This window comes from Magnolia sinica, chromosome 1, assembly GCF_029962835.1.
Source record: "Magnolia sinica isolate HGM2019 chromosome 1, MsV1, whole genome shotgun sequence".
NCBI lineage: Eukaryota > Viridiplantae > Streptophyta > Magnoliopsida > Magnoliales > Magnoliaceae > Magnolia > Magnolia sinica.
In genome coordinates this window covers 133,320,254-133,342,171 of record NC_080573.1, presented here as the reverse complement: position 1 = coordinate 133,342,171, position 21,918 = coordinate 133,320,254, and positions in this window count along the sequence as shown.

The following is a 21,918-nucleotide window of genomic DNA, read 5'->3' as shown; positions in this document are numbered from 1 at the left end:
CCCGCCCTTCCTGTTCTTTCCTCTCCCCCGTTCCTGTGTCACAAGGGTCTCTTGCCGAGTAGACTCTTGAGACTTCCTCCTTATCTCCTCATTGAAGAGACAACTGGTTACCTATTTCATAGATATCTTTCCGTCTAACGCGGAGTTACTTAGAGACACCACCAATGTCTCCCAACTGTCAGGCAATGAACTAAGCAATAGCAAAGCCTACAATTCATCATCCAGGACCATCTTCATATCTGAGAGCTGGTTCACTATATTGCTGACCTCATTCATATGCTCAGCCACAGAACTACCATATTTGAACTTGAGATTCACAAGTTGTCGTATCAAGAAAATCTTATTACCGGTTGTCTTCCTCTCATACAGCCATTCCAATTTCAGCCATAGGCTAGCGGCTGAGGTCTCCGTAGACATATGGCGGAACACAAAATCATCCAGCCATTGTCTAATAAACTTCACCTCCTTCCAGTCCATCTTCTTCCAATCATCATCAAACACATCCTTAGATTTTGTTGATATGCCTAAAATTGGAGAATATAGGTCCTTGCAATAAAGTAAGTCCTCCATCTTAGCCTTCCATATGGTCCAGTTAGAACCATTAAAGCTGATCATCCTTCATGAGCCACCTTCCATAATTCAAAAACCGATCCTACCCGTTCAATGAACTTAGCTCAATACCACTTTGTTAGGAGCCTTGCACAAAACCTTAGGATCGAGCCTCCCAGAACAAACCAAAATTATGGGATAATAAAGCGATGAAATAAATCAAAGCACAAACCTCACCACACAAGAGATTTTTATGTAGAAAACCCTTAAAGAGGTAAAAACTACGGGACATAATTCAGATCAACAATCCACTATAAAGTAGAACGTTACAACCTTCTTCACTCACGTAGGAGTGGATAAACAATAAAAGAATTAAAAAAACGGAGAAATCTAACCGATTACGAGGACGTAAAAGCGCTGAGATATCAAGTGCACAGTAGATCACCTCTACGAGCAAAACCTCCCTTCCATAAGCGTCTTCTCTCTCTCTCACCTTTGATAGCCCTAAACCCTTTAGCAAACCCTTGTAAAGCTTTAGAAAACCCTCTTGCGTTACCTAGAAAGCCATAGGTACCTCCTATTTATAGTTTAGGAAACTCTTTTTCGCATTCCTTGCGAAAGGGCCTCAAAAATCCGCAATCCGAACAAAATCGCGGAACGAATCTGCGTAACCTCAACTAGTCGAGCAGGGTCTTTGACCGGTCAAGCACCTCCCTCGACTGGTCAAGCACCTCGGAGCAAATAATCAGATGATCGCTGGACTTTGAGTCGAGCCCCACTCGATCGGTCGAGTGCCACCCACGACCGGTCGTGTGAGGCTCACAACCGGTTGAGTCCTGGTAGGAAATCCCATTATGCTTCTCGTCGACCCATTGGAGCTTCATAAGGGCACTGATTGGGACCACATGCAACTTTTGTTCAAGCATGTGGAGTGTGTGTAGTGCGATAATGGGCCCACAGTTAGTAGAACATGTGGGGGTGGGTCATGATACTTGAGCATGATCATGCTGCAAGTATGAAGTGATCATGGAGTTCAATCCAGCCTGACAAGCATGTTCATGGTGTTTTTGGCGTAGAGCCAGCTTGAAAAGGCCATGTTCTAATCTCAATTGGGAGAGAAGCTTGGAATGTAGGCTATGTAATTTCATGCCACATTGCAACAAAATTCTCTCAATCAGGGTAGATCTAATCGCCCTATAGAATCCTACCTAGATGTTAATGAAAGCTAGCGACCATCTTGCGCAGGACATCAGTAGCATCAAAACAATGGGCCCCATCATGAAGATCACCCTTCTTGAAAACATCAGTAAACAACATACTCATCATCCAAAAAGGAGAAAAGCATATTTGGTTTCCAGAGTATCTCGAGAGTTTGTTTGGCCCCCCTCATATCCACCATCCATCATGTGGGGCCAACCTTTGATGTGAATCATTCAGTGTGGGCCCCACTTTTGATGTGGGTTGTACATCATGCAGGGCCCACCTTGGTTGTGGACCATTCATCATTAGGGGCAACCTTTAATGCGCACTGTTCATTAGGTAGGGCCCACCTTGATGTTAGTCATCCATGATGTGGGGCACACCATCATTGTTGTTGTCTATCATGAGGGGCCCATCTTCAACATCCACCACCCATCATGTGGACCGTCCATCATGCAGGACCTGCATTGGATATGGGCCACTCATCATCAGGCCGACCTTTAATGTGGATTGTCCATCATGTGGGGCTCATCTTGATGTGGATCATCCTTCATGTGGGGCCCACTATTATTAATTGCCCATCATGTGGAGCCCACCTTTGATGTGGGTTGCCCATCATGCGGGGCTTGCCTTAAATGTGAATCATTCATCATTAGGGGTGGATATTTGATGTGAATAGTCCATCATGTGAGGACACCTCGATATGGGTCATCATCATGTGAAGCCCACTAGATCATCTACCCATTCATTGAATGATTTTCCAATCTCATGAATTTAGAAGGGGTTCATGGCCACTGAGAGCATATTCCCTTAAATAATTTACTAAGTTGCTTCGTCATGAAAATGAAGGAAATAAGTTGCTTTTGGAAGTTGAAAAGCAATAAAATAAAATAAAAACTTACTAGAATAAGTTACATTTTCTAAAAAACTACTTATTTAAGTTTAATAACCAAACTAACTTATTTAAGAAAAGTAACTAATTAACTTATGCAAGTTTAAAAAAAAAACTACTTATTTGGTATTATCCAAAGGGGCCCTAAATAAGTCTTGGTGCCAGTATGTGCTGCATGCATGTAAAAGATTGTTGGGAAATAATTCCGATAACAGAAAAATATGATCAAACACGACAAATCACAATATGTAAATATTGCAATTCTAGTAATGAAGGAAGAACCACCTTTGCCTTTGTTGCCGTCTTATACCAAGATAAAGCAGTTCAAGTTCAGACCCACTCCTATCTCCCTCGACAAAGATACATGCAAGTAGCTACGGAGAGCCAACCCTAACGATTTCTCTCTTAAGTATATATTGGATATTCACCTCACCCATGTATAAAATAGCACCTAGTCCAAGACCCCAGATAGCTTTTAAAGTGACTCATATGTCCAAAAACCCCACATAGCATTTCAAAGCTCATACACGTCCCTTGAGTTTGTACAGAAATCCATGCACATAAATTTTTTTATTGGGACCCTAGCCACACACATGCAGTATGTGTCTATGACTTGGTCCAGTACTCTGGATGACTTATTATCCGAAATCTCACAAATGGGAAGATCCTAACCATCCAACTGAAGAAGACTTTTGGAAGTTTTTCATTAAAAAACTGTAGTTTTCCACCATTTCTGAAAATATGTTCTCCGCCTACAAACAATGAAAATGTGATTTCCTAAATAAAATTGTTTTCTTCACAAAACATTTTATTACTTCCAAACAATTTCTTAACTACTACAATGATTTTTTATTTTTTATTTTTAATTCTGGAATTCTCATCAAATTCATATGTTACATCCTGTAGCACATGTGCCTTTTACTAGTCTCATATACATAGCAATTTTAATTATAGGGAATACATGTTCACCCTTGAAATTATGGCACATTTCTAAAGTTTCTTCGTTTGCACATTTGTATTCACATTTGGAAACAAATATCAAATGCCCATACTGTTAAAATAGTTTCAAAATCTGGATTCAGACTCAAACTTTGCCAAGTCAACATGGCCCGCTGGCATTTCAAGCCAAGTAACTCGATCTTAAGGTAACTCGGTACCAACATGAAGGGACTTGTCGAGTCAACCTGCTGACTCAGTCAACTCAACATGAAACCAAGTCGCTTCCCTGGGATCAAAATAAAAATAAAAATCAGGATGTGTTCAGGAGGGAGGACATATTTAATCAAAGACCCCACAAGCTGTAGCTGTGCATGCTTCAGCAATTTCACACATTTTCATTACATATAAAATATCCTTGATCGAACTGATCCAGCTGGAAGTTGAGCCGAGCCAAGTTGTATAGGGGTGTAACTTGGCAGGTTGGGTTGAGGGTCAACACGAGCCCAACGCAACCTCAACAGGACCCAACCTGCAACCCAACCCAACCCAAAGTCCTCTATGCTTGACCCAACCTGACCTAACCCAATCTAACCTAACCCAAATACATGTGTTTATTCCCAACCAGACCTAACCCAACCTGAAAAACCTAAACCCAGGCCGAGGACCTTGACAACCCAAACCCAAACTAGGGTTGGATCAGCCAAGTTCAGGTTGACCCGAAACTAAGTTGTAGCCTTAATGAAATATGCCAACCCAAACCCAAACTAGGGTTGGATCAGTCGGGTTCAGGTTGACCCGAAACTAAGTTGTAGCCCTCTTGAAATATGCCACTAATAACCATGGGTAACCCATCACCAAAGATCTCCTGTCGATCTACTGTGGAAATAGAAAATGTAATAACCATGGGTAACTCTACACCAAAGATCCCCTGCCGATCTCCTGCCGCCGATCTACCGTGGAAACTAAAAAATGTAAGGAAACAAAAAATGTAATAACAATGGGTAACCCAAAGATCCTATCACCCTTGCATTAATCACCCCCAGTGAGGAGTCTCGAACACGAGACCTCCTGCTCTAATTTTGCAGGACAATTAGCCACTTGCTCTAATAGCTCCAACTGATAGAGCATGGTGAATCAATCCCCTTATCTTATAGCTCAGGCCTCACATCTCATTGGTTATGACCTCGGCCGAATCCCCTCGTAGGCCCCACATTACATGCGTTTCATCTCGCACGAGCCACCCACCTCACACGGGCCACCCACCCCGACTGTGCCCCTGCATCCCAAAGGCCACCCCTCAAGCCCGGTGTGACTGCATTAATCTTTCATGAACCAAAAAAGAAATACCCTAAGAGTCTGTTTGGATTGTGGGAAAAGAAAAGAAAGGGAAAGGGTAATGATTATCCTAATGATGGATTTCATGAGTACTAATGAAACATTAATTCCATTTTCCAATAACTTGTTCAGATAGCCAATGAAAATCTCATTTTTGTGAGAGAATACTCACCTCGTAACTTGATTGCTACGTGGAATGCACCCTTTTCCTTTCTATACAAATAACACAAAATATCAGATCGTTGGAAAATGTTTTTCATTTCCCTTATTTTCCATGGTTTTCCTCTTATACAAACACACCAAATTTGAATAATCCTAAACCGTCTATGATCCATGCCACTCTAAAGAGGTGGAAATTTCTTGGTATCAAAAAAATCATGACATGTAATGATATTTAGCATAACCTTCAAAAAAATAAAAAAAATAAAAAAAATAAATCTTTAGCATAATTGTGTTATTATATTTATTTAAGCATTAACACTGTCAACTTAATAAAGAATATGTGAGGAAATAATCAAACCTTTTAAATTCAATAAGTTCAAATGAAATAAGCCTAAATACCAAATTGCATAGCTTATATTGACTACTTTTATTTTATTTAAGTCCACCAAACATAAATTTTCCCATATTGAAAAGATTCATTTACAAATTGATAACGATAAGATATTAGCAACAAAAATAAATATGATTGCTTGGCAAATCATGATCGCTTCCAATGTTTACAAAATAAGAACATAAATATTTTAATTGGTAATTCACCCTTAGCAGAAAATCATCATTCTTGATTAAAATGATGTTATGATATTAAAATATCAACAACTCCAATGCCATGGTGACAATCATCATTGTCATTGTATTCATTGATCTCTAAGCCAATAATATAATAATTGTTGATTGTCAATCACTCATTTATAAATATAATATGTACATGTGACTAAAGGTTGCCTACGACGTCTGAGTAACTGTTGTTGGTTTCTGTTTTTCGTCAACTCTAAATAAAATTGTTTTTAACCTTTAAATTCGTTTCAATGGAATTCAATATCTTCATTATGTTTTTCCGATGATGTTATATACCATACGACATAGAGTAATTTCAGCACTCTTTCATTTTCTCTTCATCTCTGTCAAAAAATAATGCTAATAATAAGTCAAACATAGAAAATGTTTTATTATAATTCAATCTTAAACTATCTTTATGACAAATAAGTAAATTATACATGTAAAGAAAACTTTAAAGAAAATTTTTATGATATAAGAGATTAGAGGGAAAAAAAAAAGTAGTAACACTAATCAGATGTCAAAATTTTGTATCTACAAATTTAGCAAAATTAGAATTCAATATTCAACCTTTATATCACTCAACTGCTTTCATATGCATGCTTTTTCTTCCTTCCATTTGATGAAAAAGCAATTGGCTCCAATGCATTTTATGATTTAAACCCATTGAAGTTTGAAACCAGATGGTTGTTTTTACATCTATACATTGCATAAGACATCTTTAATATCATAAAATTAGTAAGGCAAATGAGGATTGATCACCTGCGGCCCGTTTTTTATGCTTTTAAGAATTTTTTTCAATGTCACTTTGAAAATATCATATATTTTCAAGATTAAGAATTCGAAAAGATCAGTTAAATTAGAAATGGAAAAGACATGGTGCTAAGCCGTAACTTTTAAGTGGAGTATGTAACAGCCCGACCCCACAATGTACGATATTGTCCACTTTGGACACACACGTGCGCCCGCCCACATGTGACCACAGTGATGGGGCGTCACAATATCCTTCACCGAGGGCAGAGCCGTCCTTGGCCCAGATACCATTTGTAATAGCTCGACCCCACACTGTACGATATTGTCCGCTTTGAGCACGCACTTGCACCTACCCACATGTGACCACAGTGACGGGAAGTCACAATATCCCCTACCCCCGTCACTGTGGTCATAGGGTACCCGGCACTGAATCTTAAATTCATGTCGATGCATGTATGAGATTCAAACAGTTCATCTGCTGGGCTGCACTGTGTATGAACTATACACCCAAAGTCACACTAATTGATTGGAAGACTATCATGTGTGGCATCTTTCTATAATGGTTAGATTTTCAGGAACTATCAGGACATATTTGTTGGATATTGAAATTTGTGTGACAATAGGATAATGAAAACATTGCTGCATATTACCAACTGCCCAAAATAGCATAAGTTTTTGGCATTGCACCACCCTTACAAATGGTCCAATCTGTTGATGTCATGATTTGGTCTTTTTGCCTGAATCATTGATCCAAGCTGTTGGTTTGATCGAGACCTATCATGGATGCCCCATGCACTAATAGTCTCTCGAATTGAAGGATTGGCCCTTTTTCCCATTAAATGTGGACCATTGCTGCATTTACTTTTGTTATCCATCTATTTTTTGTCCAAAATGGGAAGGACCAGGGACCAGGGTATTCTCCACACACGAAATTTCAGTCTATGAACCATTCACGAGGTGTTAAAAGTCAGAAACAAAGAGTCTAATTAACTAATATCCTAAAATTGAACATGATTCCGATTAGAAGGGGAGCATTATTATTTCACCAAGATTTTATTTTTTTTTTACTTCTTGAAATTCCTTTGAAATCTTAAAAAATAAAAAATAAAAAATAAAAAATAAAATAAAATAAAATAAAATTAGTATGTGCAAGATATCCTTGGAAGACAAATATCCTAATCAATCGTCATTGTTACCTCTCATCAGCTCGCTGGTTTCCTCCAATAACTCAATACTTTTTCTAGAACTCATTTGAAGGTTGAACCTCTTTTTGAAATGTCTTCTCATTTTAGCCTATGAAAGAGATCCTTAAGAAACCAAATATAAAAATTAATTGCCATGGAGAGGTTTGTAATTGTTTAATATCTCGTTAATCAGATAATTGAGTTTTGACTGTTTAAATACAATCAAAGAAAAATAAATAAATACTCAAGTCGTGAGGCATCAATTGAACAAAATAAAGTCTGTTTGATGGTTGGATACAAAATATATTGTTGTAGGAACATTTGTTGCAAAATGCAATTCCTTGGTTCTTGTATTATCTTTCATATTTGAAAAGAGAAACTGATGACCAAAAAATTTGCACAATTTATTAAGTTTTTTAATGTTGGTGTTTTTATTGCTAAAGAACAAAGTTACCACCTTTGATGTAATAAATATCACTCCAATTACTCTTTCTTTTCTTTTGGAAGATATCACTCCAAATATGTTTTGCTACCAGACATGCCTTTATTTTCTAAAAAATAAACTCATGTTAATAGCAAACTTCTAATCTTTAGATATGATCATGTCCAACTAGTTGTACCTCTGATTTACTGTCCAACCAGCAGATAGTTTCCATCCTATCTGTTGGGGTCGTGTTATGAACATTTGGGTTTTTTATATAAATATCACCAGTTCACCACTTCAAAGATAGCTTGGCCTTTCTTAAAAATTTGCAATTAAGGCTTGTCCGTTAGAATATAGAAAGCCTCTTTTGAGTTAAAGAAAGGAGAGAGAAAAAGCGGAAGAGAAAAAAGTGAGGATTTTCTTGGGATGGAGATTTATCAAATTGGAGCAAAGGTTTTTATTCTTTGTTCCTTCCAATCAAAGAGGCTAATTCACTTCTCAAAATAATAATAATAATAATAAAGATGCTAATTCATATTTCTTGATTGTGGATCAAGTGCTTTCTAGTGGAAGCTTCTTCTTTTTTTTGAAAGACTACTTTTATTGAAGCACAACAAACAATGAAAACAAAAAAAAAAAACTACGAAGGAAACTGCTCCCCAGAAGCAAAAGCCTGGTGGAAGCTATGACAGCATGAAAGGGATTGCTGTGGTTTTTTTAATTGAGGTAAAGTATTTTGACGTGCATTTCAAATTGGGGTGCGTGATCTCTACACCCAACTTTGTCATTTCTTTAGAAATATTGGATTCATTTATTTGTTGTTTTCCCTTAAGTGTGGACCATTGGGATGAAGCACGTAGATCTCGTGTACCTCTATAGATTATGGATTCATGTAGTTGGTGTATTTTATCCATTTTATTTTCCTTCACATTATGCCACAGGATCTAGATTATTCCATGGGTATAGGAATCAAATATCCGACGCTTTGGATGTTTGGTTTCGGTGACAGATTTGGTTAGCAGCAGTGTTTGCAGCTACACTTCATGCCTGTACAAGATCCAACCCGTGCAAAAAGCTGGAAAAAATGTGAGGATCGCCAGATACAAAAATCAGCCCAGATCCACTCAACAAGAAGGCAACTATATTTTTTGTTTTATCATCAGCTATGACTGCCTTCTATGGTCTGATCAACCTGATGAGTGAAGTGGGATGATTTTTGCACAAGGGAGTCCTCGAGGTGGGGCCAAATTGAATGGGTTGGATCTCACATGCACTTGGTAGGTTGGAACTTATTTGCTGATTGGATGATGACTTATTGTCCAATTGGTTGGACATGAGCATTTCTCTTTTATTTTTTCTAACCTAATTATTTGAATACTCAAGGTGAGTCCATAAAAAAGACCATATTTTATATAAATAATAATAATTATAGATTTTATGAAAATGAAATTTGATACCTTCTAAAAAATACATGCATCTCCTCCATTCGATGCATGCAACTCCATGACGTTGTAACCTTTTAGAGACTAAAATTCATACTAAAAGAATGAGTTAATCAGCATGTCACACGGAATGCCTTTTTGTGATCATGCACGATATATGCAATCTTTGAAAAAAGGAAAGATAAAAAATAAAACAGCCAAAAGGAATCTTACAACAATCACGGGAAAATGATTGAATAAGAATTTTCTCACTGTGAAATATGGAAGTAATCTGATTTTGGCCTGCCTTAAATAATTAAATAAATAACCAGGGAATGTTTAGTAGATGCCTCAAAATGAGTTTATCTCATTATACTTAGTCGTATTAGGATTAAAAATAATATTGATAACTAGCTATCATGATCTCTAATATATAATTACGATTGGCTAAAATGAGATGAACCAAACAGGCCCTTAGAAATGGTTGTATCGAATCATTTCTCATTTTTGAATTGCTTGAACCCATACATATGCGAAAAGAGAGTTAAATTCATGAGAGGCCCAGTGTCTACTGATCCTCTCAGATGTGTAGGCTTGCTTCCAGCCATTAGGAGGCACATCCACTCGGACTACTGTTTGAACCATTGTCATTTTCAAGGGTTGCAAACAGGCCAAGTCCAGATTGATTTGGGCCTGGATTTTGAACTGATCCCATCAAACCACTGGAGCTGGGCCTACTCAAAATTCTGATTTGTGCAGCCCATTGTCATGCCCTGTCATTCTCAGGGTTCCTGCCAAGCGTCAATGATGAAGTGGCCAGGGCTGTCTACAGGTTAGGCTCAGGTCAGACACCCATGTACCCATCTCCAAACACAACAGTTTTGGATAGGGGTACCCTATATGAGGCACCAGATCCAAATCTTGATCAGATTAAGAAAAACCCATTTGGTCCTGTCAGTTTTAGTTTCGAGCATGAACTAGGTTTTGGAATTGGGTTTGGTTCTAGAATCGGATCCTGATTTAGGTTCAAATCCAGATGAAGATTTGGATGTATACAAACAACATGCCATTTTTAAGATTCTAAACAATGAATACAATAAATAAAGGATAAAATCATAAAACTAAAAAGAAAAATACCATGATCAGGTACCCCATACCCAACTTGACTCGTTTTCTACCCGAATCTGGAATGTCGAATGTGACCTGATTGTTAACCAAGCAAAAGATAGGGACCCACATTGCAAGTACATTTGTATTGGATACTAAAGGTAGCCGCAGATAGGATCCAGGTAGCCATCAGCAGCCCTATGATGCCCATTCGAATCTGTAACTAGTTTCCATTGACAGCCCTGTGATGCTCCTTGAAATCAGTAAGTAGTTTTCAAGCTATAGCCTATAAATGAATTTATATATCTAAAAGTCGATACCACAATTCACTAAAATGATCCACTAGTAATTCTCAGAAGTCCTAGAGATGAACAGTTAAGATCACCCGAAGCACCGTCCACGGAAGTATCCATGGTCTGGATAACTTACAAATTGCATGCATATGGATTGGTGGGCCGGTTTTCTGACGCAGGGGAGGACGTGAGGTCGAGCACCCTCTTCCCCAAGAGGATAACTATTCCGAATCCACGGAACTTCTCTGGACTCCTCACAGAGACTTCTCGAATCCACGAGGAAAGAAAGCAAGAAATAGAAATAAATTCTAATAAATTCGAAATTGATTAATGAATGAATAAAAATGAGTTCACAACCCTTTAAATAGGGATATCAAGTAATGAGAAAGAAATCAGAATCAAACTACAACTAAAACTCCTAGAATTCGCGACTTACTATTTATAGACGGTTGTAATGTCTACTAGTGTGCAATGTTTTCGGCCAAAAATAGTAAGTGACCTATTTGGCTTCACCAAACCGTTCTCCTAATTATTCTAAACTCTTTTCATGTTGGGCGCAACTCCTAAAGCCCGATGGATGAAGAGTTATAATCAAACTAAAACTTACTATTTATCGTAAAAACGAAATTAAAACAGGGAAACGACTGTCGATCCAGGGGTTTCTCGTAATTCCAGGTTGCGCAACCCGGCGTAGCGGGGTTGGTTGGCTAAAGTAGCTTGTTCTACCCCAAAATCATATATTTTACGTCAGATAACTCATTCCGGATTGTGAGATACGCCCGACCTAAGGTCCGACGGTCTGGATCACTTTTGTCGTCGACCGGGGCTTTTCTGATCCATCTTGGCCATGAAACTGTCCGCGACCTACTCTACATCAGTCCCCTCCACTTCAAAAGAACTCGTCTTCGAGTTCTCATCCTGCGCTGGTTCATGATACTCGGTCAGGTCTGCGACGTTGAAAGTCTGTGAGATCGTTATGTCATCTAGAAGATCAACAACATAAGCGTTATCATTGATCTTTCAGATGATTGATACCGGTCCAATCTTTTTATTCTTCAACTTGTTGTACATTCCAGTTGGTAATCGTTCTTTGCGCAAATGGACCATTACTTGGTCGCCCACCTCGAACACTTTTTGTCGTCGATGCTTGTCCACTTGCTCCTTATACTTTTCGTTCGATGCATGTAGCTTGGTTTGTACCTCCGCATGAATGCCCATGATCTTGTCAGCCACATGTTCTGTTGCAATGCTCATGCCTGGGAGCTTGGGCAGAGGGATCAAGTCTAGTGTATGGCGAGGTACTCGTTCGTAAATAACCTGGAACGAGGATTTACCTGTCGAGCGGTTCACCATGTTGTTGAATACAAACTCTACTTGAGACAAAGCGAAATCCCACCACTTCGATTTTTCTCATGAAATACGTCGAAGGAGGTTTCCCAACGTGCGATTCACAACCTCAGTTTGACCGTCAGTCTGTGGGTGGTAGGCACTGCTGAAAAGGAACCTATCTTGCAAATATAAGTCGCTGGGGTGACCTTCTTGGCATCTAACTCATGCGTCCTTGAAGTCGTCGTCATCGGCATATATGTCTTTGAGGCGCTCGAACCCGACAAGCTCATTGCTCATAGTGAGTAACAAAGTTACACGGCGACTTAGTGCATCAGCTACTTTATTCTATTAGCCTGACTTGTGTTTTAGTACGAACGTGAATTCCTGCAAAAACGAGATCCATCTTGTATGCACACGGTTAATGTTAGCTTGACTATTAATGAATTTGAGAGCTGGATGGTCCGTGTAAAGTATGAATTCCCTTTGAATCAAATAATGTCACCAGTGTCGCAGTGCCTGGACCACAACGTATAACTCGATCTCATATGTAGACCACTTCTTGCATGCATCGCTAAGTTTCTCGTTGTAGAAGGTTACCGACCTACCTTCTTAAGACAAAACTCCCTCAATTCCGACATATGAGGCATCACATTTGACTTCAAACAGTTTATCGAAGTTGAGAAGTACAAGAACCGGGGTCGTGGATAATCTACGCTTGATTTCGGCAAAGCTCCTGTCGGCTTCGTCAGTCCACTGAAACTACCCTTTCTTCATGCAATCTGTGATTGGTGACACAATGGTACTGAAATTTTTCATGAACCGACGATAGAATGTCGCCAGTCCATGAAAACTTCGCACTTCGTAAATATTTGTGGGAACCGGCCATTCTCTGATTGCCTTCACATTTTCCTCATCCACCCGAATGCCCGTGGATGTTACGACAAAATTCAGAAACAATAAGCTATCAGTCATGAAGCTACACTTTTTTAAATTAAGATACAGTTTATTTTTAGTGAGCACTTGAAGGACCTTCTTGAGGTGTTCCATATGGGTGGTTTCGTCTTCACTGTATATCAAAATATCATCGAAATAAACCACAACAAACCGCCCAATTAAAGGTTTCAGAACTTGGTTCATCAATCTTATAAATGTGCTATGCGCATTCAAAAGACCGAAGGGCATGACCATCCATTCGTATAATCCTTCCTTGGTCTTAAAGGTTGTTTTCCACTCATCACCCGGCCGTATTCGAATCTGATGGTAGCTGCACCTTAGGTCCAATTTAGAGAATATTTTTACACCCTCTACCATGTCCAGCATATCATCCAACCGTGGTATAGGAAACCTGTATTTTATGGTATTTTATTGATGGCTCAGCTATCGACACACATGCGCTAACTCTCATCTTTCTTTGGAGTTAATAGAGCTAGTACAGCACATGAACTCATGCTTTCTCGAATAATACCCTTACGGATCAACACCTCTACCTATCCATGCAGAATCTCGCACTCATTCGGACTCATTCGATAATGAGGACGATTAGGTAAAGTGGACCCAGGGACAAAGTCGATATGGTATTGGATATCCCGCATAGGGGGTAACCCATCGGGAAGGTCATCGGGCCAGATTTCTTTGAATTCATGCAGCAGGGGCCTTAGTCTTTCAGGGATGATGGTAAGCTCGAGTTCTTCCCCTTTTATAATTAATGCATAAGTCTGTCATGTTTCTTTGGATTCTTCCACGAAGTCCCGTATGGTTAAGAGAAAATGACCCTCCACTTTAGAAGTTTCAGGTGGTCCCTCTGGATTCATAGGGGCCAATATGGTCCTCCGGTCGTCCTTGACGAAGATATATATGTTATCTCGTCCTTTATGAGTGGCGTCACGGTCAGATTGCCAGGGCTGACCGAGTAGTATGTGACATACTTCCATGTCAACCACAGCGTATACTACTTTATCCTTATAATGTTTGCTAATTGAAAAGGATATGGTGCACCGTTCAGTTACCTTTGTTTCACTGACCTTCTTAATCCAACCGATTGTATATGAAAAGGGATGACGCTCTGTTTTCAATTGTAACTTTTCCACCATGACCTTGGAGACGATGTTCTCGCTGCTCCAACTGTCAATGATCACGTCACAAACCTTTCGATTCACCGTACACCTAGAGCAGAAGATGTTATGCCGCTGTGGATGCACTTCTTTTCTTAGCGCATATAATAGTTGCCTCACGACGAGCGACTCGCCATGATCTTATTGAACCCAACCTGAATCATCTGCCTCGTCCTCGATGGTATACTCCTGTTCTTCAATATCTGGATCTTCATAAGCGTTATCAGGACTACCATCATTGATGGCAAGGTTTACCACTTTTCGCTGGGGACAAGTATTTGATAGGTGGCCCGGTTGGCCACAACGATAGCAGTTGTCGGGTCTTGGCCGAGCATAGGGGTTCGGGATTCTATTTGGACCAGCAGCAGTCGATACACCCCTTTGGGGTCTAGCTTGCCCGATTCCCTAATCTCGGTTCTCAGACGTATGAGGTTGAGTGCGTGCTCCTACGGACTCATTCCCCTTGGACTGTGCAATTCCCTGGGGCGGACTTGCCACAGGGATCCTTGCAGTAGGATAGGTCCGTGTGTTATGACATTCAAGTTGCGCTTCTGCCCGAGTAGTCAACTTGATCGCATCATTCATCGTCCAGACGAACTGCATCTGGACCCGATCTTGGATAGCCATACGCAATCTACAATTGAATCAGACGACTTGCTGCGATTCAGTTTCGACCAAATTATTACGCGCCACCAGGCGATAAAATTCTTCTGCGTATTCTCTCACCGACCGACTACCCTATCGACAATTTTGGTATTGTTGGAATAATACCTTATCGTAATCGCTAGGGAGGAATCGGGCACGTAGTAGCTGCTTCATCCGCTGCCAGGTACGGATTGGTGCTTTCATCTGCCTGGTTCGTGCGAGTTGCAATTGTTCCCACCAAGCTGAAGCTCCTCCTTTCAACTTGTAGGCCACAAGCTTGACCTTCTTTGCTTCAGGGATATCCATATAATCAAAAAATTGCTCAACTTCAGAAAGCCAATTGAGAAAATCCTCAATATGTTGTTAACCATTGAAGGTAGGAATATCAACCCGCATCTTGAATTCTCGATCCGTTCGATCTACTCGATCGCCGCCATGTCTGGGGTGTTGGAAGATTATGTCGTCAATTTCCTCCTCACTGGAGCCCCCTTCCTCAGGAATGACCCTTGAATGCACTGCCGGTATTATCCTGCGATTAGAGCGATTACGAGTTTCAGCAATTGGCGGTGGAGGATTACCACCAGGAACACAGAGTTGCCTTAGGTTTTCCGTCAAGAGATCTATCATGCGGTCGATGGAAGCCTGTAGCCATTGCATAGCTTGTCGATTCTCTCGTTGCGCTACTGCTAAAGCTGCCGCCATTAAAGGTAAATTCCCTAGAGCACCGCCCATAGGATTGTTGCCCGACCCGTCGTTAGAAGCCATCAATCCGAGGAGAAACCTCGCTTTGATACCAAACTGACGCAGGAGAGGACGCGAGGTCAAGCACCGTCTTCCTCAAGAGGATAACTATTCCGAATCCACGGAACTTCTCTAGACTCCTCATAGAGACTTCTCAAATCCACGAGGAAAGAAAGCAGGAAATAAAAATAAATTCTAATAAATTAGAAATTGATTAATGAATAAATAAAAACGAGTTCACAACCCTTTAAATAGGGGTACCAAGCAATGGGTGAGAAATCAGAATCAAACTACAACTAAAACTCCTAGAATTCACGACTTACTATAAATAGTAAACTTACTATTTATAGACGGTCGTGATGTCTACTAGTGCGCAAGGTTTTCGGCCAAAAATAGTAAGTGTCTTATTTGGCTTCACCAAACCGTTCTCCTAATTATTTTAAGCTCTTTTCACGTTGGGCGCAACTCCTAAAGCCCGACTGATGAAGAGTTATAATCAAACTAAAACTTACTATTTATAGTAAAAAACGAAATTAAAACAAGGAAACGACCGTCGATCCAGGGGTTTCTCCCAATTCCGGGTTGCGCAACCCGGCGTAGCGGGGTTGGTTCGCTAAAGTAGCTTGTTCTACCCCAAAATCATATATTTTATGTCAGATAACTCTTTTCGGATTGTGAGATACGTCCGATCTAAGGTCCGATGGTCCAGATCACTTCTGTTGTCGACCGGGCCTTTTCTGATCCATCTTGGCCATGAAACTGTCCGCGACCCGCTCTACATCAGTCCCCTCCACTTCAAAAGAACTCGTCCTCGAGTTCTCATCCTGCGCTGGTTCATGATACTCGGTCAGGTCCGCGACGTTAAAAGTCCGTGAGATCGTCATGTCATCCGGAAGATCAACAACATAAGCGTTGTCATTGATCTTTTGGATGATTGGTACAGGTCCGATCTTTTTATTCTTCAACTTGTTGTACATTTCGGTCGGAAATCGTTCTTTGCGCAAATGGACCATTACTTGGTCGCGCACCTCAAACACTTTTTGTCGTCGATGCTTGTCTGTTTGCTCCTTATACTTTTCGTTCGAGGCATGTAGCTTGGTTTGTACCTCCTCATGAATGCCCATGATCTTGTCAGTCATATGTTCTACTGCAATGCTCATGCCTGGGAGCTTGGGCAGAGGGACCAAGTCTAGTGTGTGGCGAGGTACTTGTCCGTAAATAACCTGGAATGGAGATTTTCCTGTCGAGCGGTTCATCATGTTGTTAAATGCAAACTTTGCTTGAGACAAAGTCAAATCTCACCGCTTCGGTTTTTCTCCTGAAATACATCGAAGGAGGTTTCCCAACATGCAATTCACAACCTCAGTTTGACCGTCAGTCTGTAGGTGATAGGCGCTGCTGAACTGAAGTCGTGTATTGAATCGAGTCCACAAAGTCCGCCAAAAGTCGCTTGTGAACTTCGTGTCACGGTCAGAAGTAATAGTCTTGGGAACCCCATGTAGCCGCATAATTTCTCTGAAGAATAGATTCGCCATGTGTGTTACATCGAGAGTCTTCTTGCATGGAATAAAGTGCGCTATCTTGGAGAAACGATCTACTACCATGAATACCGAATTCATGTCGCGTTGTATTCATGGGAGACCAAGCACGAAGTTCATAGATAAATCCTCCTAAGGGCCGTCAGGCACAGATAACGGGGTGTAGAGGCACATATTATGAGATTGCCCCTTGGAAGTCTAACAAATATAACAACATTGGACTTTCTTTCCCACATCATGTACTAATTGCGGTCAGTAATACCGTTCTTCCACAAGAGCTTACGTCTTGTCTCCCCCAAGGTGTCCACTAAGGCCACCTCCATGTAGCTCTTGAATTATCTATTCCCTTAGTGAACTGTTTGAGATGCATAGTCGATTTCCCTTGAAAAGGAACTCGTCTTGCATATGTAAGTCGCCGGGGTGACCTTCTTGGCATTTAACTCGTGCGTCCTTGAAGTCGTCGTCATCGGCATATATGTCTTTGAGGCGCTGGAACCTGACAACTTCATGCTCATAGTGACTAACAAAGTTGCACGGCGACTCAGTGCATCAGCTACTTTGTTTTGTTGCCTTGACTTGTATTTTAGTACGAACGTGAATTCCTACAAAAATGAGATCCATCTAGCATGCACACGGTTAATGTTAGCTTGACTATTAATGAATTTAATAGCTTGATGGTTCGTGTAAAGTATAAATTCTCTTTGAATCAAATAATGTCGCAAGTGTCGCAGTGCCTAGACTACCACGTATAACTCGATCTTATATGTAGACCACTTCTTATGTGCATTGTTAAGTTTCTCACTGTAGAAGGCTACCGGCCTACCTTCTTGAGACAAAACTCTCCCAATTCCGACATATGAGGCATCACATTCGACTTCAAATAGTTTGTCGAAGTTGGGAAGTATAAGAACCGGGGTCGTGGATAATTTGCGCTTCATTTCGGCAAAGCTCCTGTCGGCTTCGTCAGTCCACTAAAACTACCCTTTCTTCATGCAATCTACGATTGGTGACACAATGGTATTGAAATTTTTCACAAGCCGACGATAGAATGTCCCCAATCCATGAAAACTTCGCACTTCGTGAATATTTGTGAGAACCGGTCATTCTCTGATTGCCTTCACCTTTTCCTCATCCACTCGAATGCTTGTGGATGTTACGACAAAATTCAGAAATAATAGGCTATCAGTCATGAAGCTGTACTATTTAAAATTGAGATATAGTTTATTTTTATTGAGCACTTGAAGAACCTTCTTGAGGTGTTCCATATGGGTGGTTTCGTCTTCACTGTATATCAAAATATCATCGAAATAAACCACAACGATCCGCCCAATTAAAGGTTTCAGAAATTGGTTCATCAATCTCATAAATGTGCTAGGCGCATTCAAAAGACCGAAGGGCATGACCATCCATTCGTATAATCCTCACTTGGTCTTAAAGGTCGTTTTTCACTCATCACCCGGTTGTATTCGAATCTGATGGTAGCCGCTCCTTAGGTCCAATTTAGAGAATATTTTTGCACCATCTAACATGTCCAGCATATCTCCAACCATGGCATAGGAAACCTGTATTTTATGGTGATTTTGTTGATGGCTCGGCTATCGATACACATGCATCAACTCTCATCTTTCTTTAGAGTTAATAGAGCTGGTATAGCACATGGACTCATGCTTTCTCGAATAAGACCCTAACAGATCAACTCCTCTACTTGTCCCTGCAGAATCTCGCACTCATTCAGACTCATTCGATAATGAGGATGATTAGGTAAAGTGAACCCAGAGACAAAGTTGATATGGTGTTGGATATCCCGCATGGAGGGTAATCCATCGGGAAGGTCATCGGGCCATATTTCTTTGAATTCATGTAGCGGGGGCCTTAGTCTTTCAAGGATGATGGTAGGCTCAAGTTCTTCCCATTTTACAATTAATGCATAAGTCTATCCTGTTTCTTTGGATTCTTCCACGAAGTCCCGTATGGTTAAGAGAAAACGGCTCTCCACATTAGAAGTTTCAAGTGGTCCCTCTGGATCCATAGGGGCCAATATGGTCTTCCGGTCGTCCTTGACGAAGATATATATGTTATCTCGCCCTTTATAAGTGGCGTCACGGTCAGATTGTCAGGGCCGACAGAGTAGTATGTAACATGCTTCCATGTCAATCACATTGCATACTACTTCATCCTTATAATGTTTATCAATTGAAAAGGATATGGTGCACGTTCAGTTACCTTTGTTTCGCTAACCTTCTTGATCCAACCGATTGTATATGGAGAGAGATGACGCTCCGTTTTCAATTGTAATTTTTCCACCATGACCTTGGAGACGATGTTTTCGCTACTCCCACTGTCAATGATCACGTTACAAACCTTTCGATTCACCGTACACTTAGAGCGGAAAATGTTATGCCGTTGTGGATGCACTTCTTTTCTTAGCGCATATAATAGTCGCCTCACAACAAGCGGCTCGCCGTGATCTTGCTGAACCTAACCTGAATCATCTGCCTCGTCCTCGGTGGTATGCTCCTGTTCTTCAAAATCTAGATCTTCATAAGCGTTATCAGCACTACCATCATTGATGGCAAGGTTTGCCACTTTTCGCTGAGGACAAGTATTTGATAGGTGACCTGGTTGGCCACAACGATAGCAGTTGTTGGGCCTTGGCCAAGCATAGGGGTTCGAGATTCTATTTGGACCAGCAGCAGTCGATACGCCCTTTGGGGTCTAGCTTGCCCGCTTCCCTGATCTCGGTTCTCAGACATATGAGGTTAAGTGCATGCTCCTACGGGCTCATTCCCCTTGGGTTGTGCAGTTCCCTAGGGCAGACTTACCACAGGGATCCTTGCAGTAGGATAGGTCCATGTGTTTGGACGTTCAAGTTGCGCTTCTGCTCGAGTAACCAACTTGATCGCATCATTCATCGTCCAGACGGACTGCATCTGGACCCGATCCTGGATAGCTATACGCAATCCACCGTTGAATCGAGCGACTTGCTGCGATTTAGTCTCGACCAAATTGCTCAGCGCCACCAGGCGGTAAAATTCTTTTACGTATTCTCTCACCGACCGACTACCCTGTCGACAATTTTGGTATTGTTGGAATAATACTTGATTTTAATCGCTAGGGAGGAATAGGGCATGTAGAAGCTGCTTCATCCGCTGCTAGGTGCGGATTGATGCTTTCATATGCTTGGTTTGTGCGAGTTGCAGTTGTTCCCACTAAGCTAAAGCTCTTCCTTTCAACTTGTAGGTTACAAGCTTGACCTTCTTTGCTTCAGGGATGTCCATATAGTCAAAAAATCGCTCAACTTCAGAAAGCCAATCAAGGAAATCCTCAATGTGTAGTTGACCATTGAAGCTAAGAATATCTACCCGCATCTTGAATTCTCGATCCGTTCGATCTACTCGATCACCGCCATGTCTGGGGTGTTGGAAGATTATGTCGTCAATTTCCTCCTCACTGGAGCCCCCTTCCTCAGGAATGACCCTTGGATGCACTGCTGGTACTATCCTGCGATCAGGGCGATTACGAGTTTCAGCAATTGGCGGTGAAGGATTACCACCAGGAACACGGAGTTGCCTTAAGTTTTCCGCCAAGAGATCCGCTATGCGGTCAATGGAAGCCTGTAGCCCTTGCATAGCTTGCCGATTCTCTCATTGCGCTACTTCGAAAGCTGCCGCCATTAAAGATAAATTCCCTGGAGCACCGCCCATGGGATTGTTGCCCGACCCGTCGTTAGAAGTCATCGATCCAAGGAGAAACCTCATTTTGATACCAAACTAACGCAGGAGAGGACGCGAGGTCGAGCACCATCTTCCTCAAGAGGATAACTATTCCGAATCCACAGAACTTCTCTGGACTCCTCACAGAGACTTCTCAAATCCACGAGGAAAGAAAGCAGGAAATAAAAATAAATTCTAATAAATTCGAAATTAATTAATGAATGAATAAAAACAAGTTCACAACCCTTTAAATAGGAATCCCAAGGAATGAGAAAGAAATCAGAATCAAACTACAACTAAAACTCCTAGAATTCAGTAAACCTACTATTTATAGACGGTCATAATGTCTACTAGTGCGCAAGGTTTTTGGCCAAAAATAGTAAGTGTCCTATTTAGCTTCACCAAACCGTTCTCCTAATTATTCTAAGCTCTTTTCACGTTGGGCAGAACTCCTAAAGCCCGACGGATGAAGAGTTATAATCAAACTAAAACTTACTATTTATAGTAAAAATGAAATTAAAACAGGGAAACGACCATCGATCCAAGGGTTTCTCGCAATTCCGGGTCGCGCAACCCGGCGTAGCGGGGTTGGTTGACTAAAGTAGCTCGTTCTACCCCAAAATCATATATTTTACGTCAGATAAGTCATTCCGAATAGTGAGATACGCCCGATCTAAGGTCCGACGGTCCGGATCACTTCTGTCGTCGACCGGGCCTTTTCTGATCCATCTTGGCCATGAAACTGTCCGCGACCCGCTCTACATCATTTTCTAAGTAAAACCAAGTGGCTAACAATTGACCAAGTGGCCAATGCAGGAGTTCCCTAATTTGCAACCGACTGGAAGCACTCTGTCCAAGTCATAAGTGGGATAAGAATGGTCCTCGTCCATCATTGCGATTTGGAGCCAGAACCACTTTTATCCACTTGCGATTTAGAGCCAAAGCAATGACTTGTGCCCATTTGGAA